An 8,852-nucleotide genomic window follows, 5' to 3' on the forward strand; every position below is an offset into this window, starting at 1 on the left:
AATAATTTGATTCAATTTAATTACAACAAACATTTACTGAGCATTTACATACATAACACATTTCACTGGCAACAGGCATCTCAAATAAATGATACCTTCTTTCAAGCAGTTTATGGAAGATATAGTCACATACATTACAATAATGTGAGGAATTGAAATAAAGGTCAGGTGGAGGCATATCATGGTAAGTCAAGAGATAATCAGCCCTGAGCCATAAATCGATCTTGAATCACATCTCCACCGGTTATGGTCAGTGCGATACTGAGCAAGTTAATTTCTTTGAACCTCAATTTCCTCAACTGTAAAATGGTGATCATAAAAATTGTTTTATATGGTTATAAAGATTAAATTGAATAGTATACACACAGTGCTAAACTAGGATGTTTTATATTTCTTTCATTATTCCCAGGATTAGGGAAGAATAAAATTAATTCCAGTAAGAAGAATCCGAGAAAGTATCACAGAAAAAGCTATAAAACTTTAATAGAAGATGTGGTGAGGTGATTTGCAGAACAGAGTGAGCAGAAGCACAGAGTTGTTGAAGTACACAAGTCTTTGGGCAGTGGCGAACGATTCAACGTAACCAAATCAGAGAGCATAGGAAGAAGGTTTGACACCCAGAACACAGAGAAATAATTAGTGATAAAACTGAAAAATAGGAAAAATCATTTTTACAAGGCAATGTTGAGAAAACGAAGTAACACAATTTGGCATAAGTTTCAGAAAGATAACTTAGGTAGCTATATGAACAACGACTGTCTGTGAACACTTAGGAGACTACTAAATAGCTTTTGTAAATGATAATCATGACATAAATTCTGACTATAAAGGTAAGAATAGATATGACAAAATGGCTATAAAAAAGACTCTATAGTAGAATTTGCAAAATAAAGTCAAAGTCGCTTTCTTTGGATACCAAACTTATAAAATTTAGATCCACAACATCAAAATTATTTCCTTTTTTTAAGGATTAGGGATTATTGATAATATTGTTTATTATAAAAATTGACTTTTTTTTTAACAAAATAGATCTAAGCTCAAAATATCCTTTCCAATAAATATTTGCATATTTATACTGGAGATTTGATAATAAATTTAAGTTCAATGCTTGTAGTTCTTTGGTCTAGAAGGGCAGTTGTCTCAGACTAACATGCATCAGAATCACCTAGAGTGCTTGTTTAAACACAGTGCTGTATATATGCCCAGAGTTTCGGTCTGAATCAGTAGGTCTGGAGTAGCATGAAAGATTTTGCTGATCTAGAGACTACGTTTTGAGAACCACTGGGGTGTGTGTGTGTGTGTGTATCCCTTTGATTAAGGCTAGTAGGTTTCATCTGGGTAAGGGCTAATTGGATTACCTATTGTGGAAAATGGAAAAAACATTTCAATTTCTACTCTAAAGAAAAATAATCAAGAGACTAGCCTATCCTTTCCATCCTGCTGGAGCAGTAGCCTAGAAATTCTCTTCAGAGTTTCAGTTTGTAGGTTTTGGTTATGGAGTTCTGTCATTTGACCCAATCATGAGTGAGTCATTGATTCAGGCTCAGGACCACTTGAGCAGTTAGATGTTTCCACACTGCCTCAGAGAGCTCAAAGCCATATAGGTAATAACCAATTCTTTGAGGTATTACATTCAACAAGAAATAAAATTCCACATGACATTCTTTAATTGGACTCCATCTCTTGGTACATTGAAATTTCCATCTCATTGCAAAGAAAATAAGAGAATGGTTTAACCACACACACATAAGCAAATGGAGTCATTCCTAATTTGCCAATTCTTAAAACAATTGATTGTGGTGCATGAGGTGGAGATATGTGTAAAGATGACAGCCAGGTTTTAACTTGGATAACTAGTGGACAGAGCCAACAACCAAGAATGGAATTCCAGGAGGAGGAGCAGATTTTGGCAGGAAGATGAGATTAAATTCCAAGTGGAGATTTTCTACAGAGAATTTGGTTTGGTGCTTAGGTGTTTGTATAAAAATAATAGTTACACCTATAATAGTTATGGGATTGGATGGACTTGCCTAGGAAGAGATTGGGGAGAGAAGACATAGCAATCTTGTTCTTAATTTGCTATGAAAAGCATATATTATTTAATTCTTTTTCTGAAAATAACTGTAGAAAGGGCTTGGGAAACTTAAAGTAGCAAAACTTTATTGTTAAGGCAACATTATGGGCATTTAAGGGCTATTTCTGAGCTTTGTATTTCTTCAGTGTAAATTAACATGGATGTTTCCCATAAAATGCCCCTTGGAGTTAATATCAGAAAAAAAAAGTGGACTAAGTAAACTGGTCCCTATTATATTTTTTTACCACATAGTTTTTTATGCTCTTTGTAAGCTAATAGAACATTCAACATAAAATCATCTCTAGCCAATTGAATATTTTTCAAACATTTAAAATTATTTAATAAGACCTCAAACTGCTGGATCAACTCTGTAGCGAAATCAAATCATGTTATTAGAAACAATGACATGACTCTTTTTATATCTGGGGCTTTTCTACATTTTCAACCTACATACCATGAAAAGAACCATAGAATATAAAAGCTGGAGGAGACCATAAGATGATTCAATCCAACCTAGGCTGGTGCTACAGTTAACTAACCTGTAAAGTGGTTGATTAACTTGCTAAAGATCTATGTACAGGCAGAGTTGGGACAAGAATCCAGATCTAAGACCCCAACTCTAGTTCTCTTTGCCCTATAACAAATGGCCTACCATCCCAAAGCACCCACTGCCATACCCAAAATTGTTTCACTACACATACAGATTAATCTTTAAGCAGGCATACTTTTCTAGTTCTCTGTAAGCCTTAAAAAACAAACAAACCAACATGCCTCCCCCCAAAAAAACTAATCCAGAAACAGAATATGAAAGAAACATCCCCCAAACATCCTCCAAGAAACATCATAAATATATGGGATTTGAAGGTTTACTCCAACATTCTAAATTGAAAAATGGACAGAGCAAGTTAAAACTATGACAGAAAAATCTGTTTCTAGTCAGCATTTGCTTTTCCACTCTTAAAAAAAAACCTTAGGCTTCTTCCATACATAATGCCAATTTAAAAACTAAAAAAGAAAAGATAATTTGCCTATAGTGATGCCAAACTGATTTGACTAATGCAACTTTAGACTATATTTACATTTATTTTTCTACATGTGTACAGATATGTGTGTATATATGTGTGTATATATATATATGTATGTATGTATGTGTGTATATTTACATACACATTTTTTCCTGCCTCTTCTAGAATGAGTTTCTTAAGAAGGCTAAGGAAAATGAAAGAACCGAATCATCGTGTTTCTAACACATCCTGAGATAACTCACATGAGGAAAGAGAAATTAGTAAGAGGTTAAAAAAAAAGTTGAATTAAATGCCCCATTCAGTCGAAGAGTGCCAAGTGAGTCACCTTCGGAAGGAGGCCCTTTGGCATCATGGATGGGGGTTGGTTTCCTATATTAGGTTTAAATTCTGCCAATAGAAATCACTGCTGTGACTAATTCAACATCTCTGCTTGTTTTTTCAAAGCGCAGCTCTGTCTCTCTATGGAGTCATGATCCCACAGAACCATCAGGAGTGTGGTGGATTTAATAGAGTTTATGCTAGGCCACTGGTGTTCAGACAGTTCCCTCTTCTTCCACTAACATTAGAATTCTCTTTAACATCTTATCCTTTAATTTAATTATAATGTCTGTATCCTTTTTTCCCCCAAGAGCCCCTCTTTCATTTTTAAGTAATAACTAACACACAAATAATGGAGGTTGTACCAGTAAATTCTTATATAATAAGTAAATTTGGAGACATTTCTAAATATCTAGTGTTTTAAATATGTAAACAAAACTTTTTTTTTTTTTAAGAGAATGGTTTTACAAGTTCTTGTGTCTGTTCTTTAAATACGAGGATGACATATTTGAGTACTTTTTATCTGTGGCTCCACTACTAGAAGTCAGCATTGGATTTGTTGTCTGCATAAAGTTTACATGCTGTGTTCCCAAGTCAAATTTTCCAGGGGATGTTCTTTCCTTCCAAGATCCAGCCCATCATACACCTATGAATCTTGCTCTTTTGGACTCCTTGGACCAGGCCGTCTCTTCCGGTGGTAATTTCTAGATTTACAAACAGAAAAGAGAGTTTTAAGAGCTAATCTTATAACACATTTCAAGAGCAGGTGATAAAATATAAATATGAGTCATCCTGATGTTCTTGCTTGTTCAAGGAGGCATCAGCACCAATGTCAATTTGAGAGAAATGGAAAAATAGTAGGATCGCCCCAGAGCCTTAATCCACTTTCCAAGTGCTGAATCGATACCAGTTGTACCAACTCAAATCCAATGCACGTTGTTGGCTGGCAAATGGCCCACCATGCTTTGTCAACCCTGGACCCATTTTGGTCCTCTCGAAGACTACACACAAGTTCTTGGACCCTCAGATTTCAAGGGAGGCTCTATAAGTGAGTCATTCTTTATAGGTGAACATAGCATTTTATTATAACAAAGAGACAAGGGAAAACCCACACTGGGCTGCAGGCACACCCTCAGCTAACTCCTCACTCCACTTGCATGTGAAAACTGGTATGTCAGTGCTAGCCCTAGAGTTTATGTGCAGACACACCCTTGGAACAATGTGCTAAAGGCAGGAGAAAATAGCTTCTTCCCTTTTGTCCTCCTTGTGTCTCACTACATCTGGTCAAAAGCCAGTCAACACATCTGAGTCAAGGATAAGGAGTTAACTGCTCAGTGTAAAACAATTCTCCCTTTGACTCATTGTTCTTGATGAGGTCTTATCCATGCCAACTGTAACGTTAGTGCAAGTCTGCTAATTGTCCTAGGACTTGAGAGGCAAACACCTTTGGAACTTTAAATAATGAAATAACTTCTGTTCTTGATAAATCATCTCTACTTTAAAAACAATTGTAGAGGCATTGCAAATAGCACCAGTTAACTAAAAGTTTTTAAACAATTTCCAGAAAAATCAGGAGTATAAATTCAACTGTAAGAACAATGTAAAGTATATTGTTAGATTGAACAGATTTATTACTCAGGCCATGTATAAGGCTTGTGTGCTTTTTAATTTCTTGCAGCTTCACTGTTATTTTCTTCATATAATCTGTCATAAACTATTTTTCTAGCTTATCTCCTACTACCTCTCATCTTTTGCTTTTGGCAGTTTCTATTTGTAAAGCACTTTAAACTTTACAAAGAACTTTACTCATGCATTTCTTTTCATTTTCAACCCTACAACCAGCAGGATTAGCAGCTCTACATCTCCATTGTCCAGTTGAGGAAACTGGAGGTCTAAGAGCTCCAACGATTTGTTATAGGTTACACTGCCAGCAAATGATAGGACTGACTGGAATCTTGCATTTCAAATGCCAGGTTCCCTTTTAATTCCAACTGCTCACTGTTGCTCATCCATGCCACATACTTTTCTGTCTCAATGCCTTTGCATATACTAATTTTACTCTTGCTTGTCTCTACCTTTATCCAGCTATAGATATATATAGCTTCTATCACCTATCCAGCTCACAGATTCTCCACATTTCTGCATTGTGTGGAAGAGGGTTATGCTGTATAATGAGGCTAGTTGTTCCTCTCCAATTCTTTGTAAATTAAGGTTGATGTGGGGACTATATGGCTCTCAGGACAGAAGTGGAGGTATGACCAGAATAGATGGACTTCAGTCAGTATAAAATATCTCTCCACATAGTACAATTTGAGTTGGAAGTGTACTTTAAACCATTTTCTCTGCAATGAAGTCTTCCTCTTTTCTTTGTTTTTTTTTTCTTTTCATTCTTCTTTCCTTCTTTTCTTCCTTCTTGCCTTCCTTCCTTCCTCTCTCCCTTTCTTTCACCCTTCTTTCCTTCTTCCCTCCCTTTCTTTCAGCCTGCCTTCCTTCTTTTCTTTCTTTCTCTTTCTTTCTTTCTTTCTTTCCCTTTCTTTCTTTCTTTCTTTCTTTCTTTCTTTCTTTCTTTTCTTTCTTTCTTTCTTTTTCTTTCTTTCTTTTCTCTCTCTCTCTCTCTCTCTCTCTCTCTCTCTCTCTCTCTCTCTCTCCCTCCTCCCTCCCTCCCTCCTCCCTCCACCTTCCTTCCTTCCCTCCTTCCTTCTTTCCCAGTATAAGGATGACTAGTGTGGTAGTCAATCTTTAGGGAAGGCTACAAACAATTCTGTTCTCCATGTGGGCACATACTGCCCCTTCCATCAAGAGATGGAGCTTATGTTTCCTACCCATGAATCTAGGCTGGTGCTACAAAGAAAGTAATATGCTGAGACTTCTAAGCCCAGGTATCAAGAATGCCTGGGAGCTTTTGCTTTCTTCTTTTTGGAGCCATGAGCCACCATGTCAGAAATCCAGATTACTCTGATGGGAAGAGAGACCATATAGAGAGGCCCTGGACGATGAGAGGTCTATGGAGGAGCAACAAGGAGTCAACCACCAAGCCCTCTCTGAAGCCCAATGGCCATCTGACTGCAAACTCATAAGAAACCTCAAATGAGATGCATAGAGGAATCACCCAACCAAGTCCTAGCTAACACAGAGAATCGTAAAATATAATAAAAATGATTGTGTTTTAAGCCACTAAATTTTTAGATGATCTATTATGCAGTATAACTGATTAGGTGCCCCATGGTCTGAATGTCTAGTAACCTTCAGCAAGTCCTTGCAAATTTTAGGCACAAACTAGGCCAGTTTGGAACAGGTTTGGGTGATTAAAGCAGTGTGATGACGGTAAACAGTATTCGGTGGTTGGTGAATTGGGGAAAGAGAATTTATACCAATGATAGAATAGGAACCCAGGAAGGGGAAATATGGAGAAAGAAAAAGCAATATTTCTTAAGATTTTAAATCCAGTTCTGTGTAACTCTCTCTTTCTTGTGTCCAGGTTATGTTTAAAGTAGAGAAAAATGTTGCCCATGGCACAAGTTTGCCTGGGCCTAAGACTTCAAGTAGTACATCTATTTCCTTTTTGTGTGGTTATTCCTGGGTGCAAGAATTGAAAAGGATATTCAGTCATGCTTTTTTAGGGATTGGAACAAGAAAATCCACTTATGCCAATGGTTCTTTGTATTTCTAGAAAAAATCACATTGTTGGGATCATAGGACACATTTGGTACTTTTTTCCCCCTAATTTAACTGACCAGGGGCTCCTCCACCAGACCCCAAGTGGCTATGGTGCAGGCAGAGACACTCTCATATATACCCATGGCTTGCTTCTGGTTTCTGACTGTCTTCCATCCAAAGGAGAAAAAGTAGATCATCACTTGTCCATTATTTATCCTTGGAGTGTCTATATATCTAGAATGCCCACAAAACCTTGGATAAAGCTAAGAAATTTGGAAGAAACATGTAAGTTAAAACTAGCTCAAAGTCACTTGCTTCTTCTATTTATTTATTTGGTCTGAGATGATTCCCACATTCACTTACCATATGGCATTAAATCATTCTGGTCCTTGAGTTATTATTACATGATTCAAAGAGTATAATTTACAGAATTGCCAACCCAGGCTGCACTCTGTCCCACACCAAAAAAAGACCACAAGGAGGGGAGAAGAAAAATGACTGTTTCCTGGTAGCCCATATTTACGCAATTTTCTTTCACCACAGATTGTTTTGGCAGTCTAGACAGGGTCTTATAAAATCCTTCCCTGATGTCATCCACATCTTTCCTTGATAAGTTCAAAATGAGTCCGGAGCAAGCATGGCTCCTCTAGCAATGTCACACAAATAATTAGTGCAATGCCACCCCAGAGAGGCCTTTGGACTCCAGTGATTTCCACATGAAGGAATGGACTGATGAGCTGGCCACCAGATTGTGTAAATATGTGGCGGAGAATGCAGCTGCTGAAGGGAAGAAAGACACATATGGGTATTTCATGTTTTGAAAGAACTTTATGGAAAACAAAACAAATTTGAGAGAAGTAGGCTAGAATCAGGGAAAGAAAGATTAAGGAAAATATTTTCTCATTGAAGCCAGGGACACATGCTAAAATTAATGATTCCTTAAAAAGACAACTTAAAATTGTGTTTCTAAGAGAATATTTTGAAATCTCTATCATTTTTGTAGAGGAGGAAAATGTTTCCAGGTCGAGATTTGAAATTCAAGATATGAGAGCTGGCATTTATTCTTTCATCATTTTATTTCTTTTTTATCCATCAGTAGAGTAATACATTACACACAATAACACACGTGTAATGTGATAAAGAATACAAAGTGATATTCTTCTTCTCTAATAGGAGATAACAAAATACAAAGTCACATTCAAATGGTTATCAGGCTTATAACCTTACTGAAAATCAAATACAGTTTATTAGAAAAGAATTTCTGGATCAGAAAACGTAAGGACAAACACATTCCCCTTTTAAAGTTTCCAAAATTTTCTTTGTGCTAATTTTTTATTTCCATGTGGTTATATACTTCTGACCTTCGGGAGGAATTAAAATAAGGATGCTTCTCACACCACACTTTTAATATTCTCTTCTATTTAGTTTAATTCTTTCAAAAAACAAAGTTGTTTAAAAAGAAGTAAGGAATATTTGATTCCATTCTTACATTTTTCTCTACAATTGGTTATTTCAAAAGAACAGGAAATATTTTGGCATATGTTTTTTTTCCCCTTGAATCCTGACAGGTTTCTCAACTCCTCAGCCTCTCCTCTCTCCATTCACATGTCGAATGCCTTTCTTCACGCCCTCTATTTCTGTTCTTGCTGCGCTGTCTTAATACCTTTCTAAATGTTCTCCTATGCAGCCTCCACTAGTAATTAAAATACAGATCTAATCATGTTTTCATCTAATTTAAAGCCATTTGAAAGCCTCTATGACTTCCTACTGTGCCCAGC

This window comes from Pteropus medius, unplaced genomic scaffold, assembly GCF_902729225.1.
Source record: "Pteropus medius unplaced genomic scaffold, Ma_sr-lr_union100, whole genome shotgun sequence".
Lineage (NCBI taxonomy): Eukaryota > Metazoa > Chordata > Mammalia > Chiroptera > Pteropodidae > Pteropus > Pteropus medius.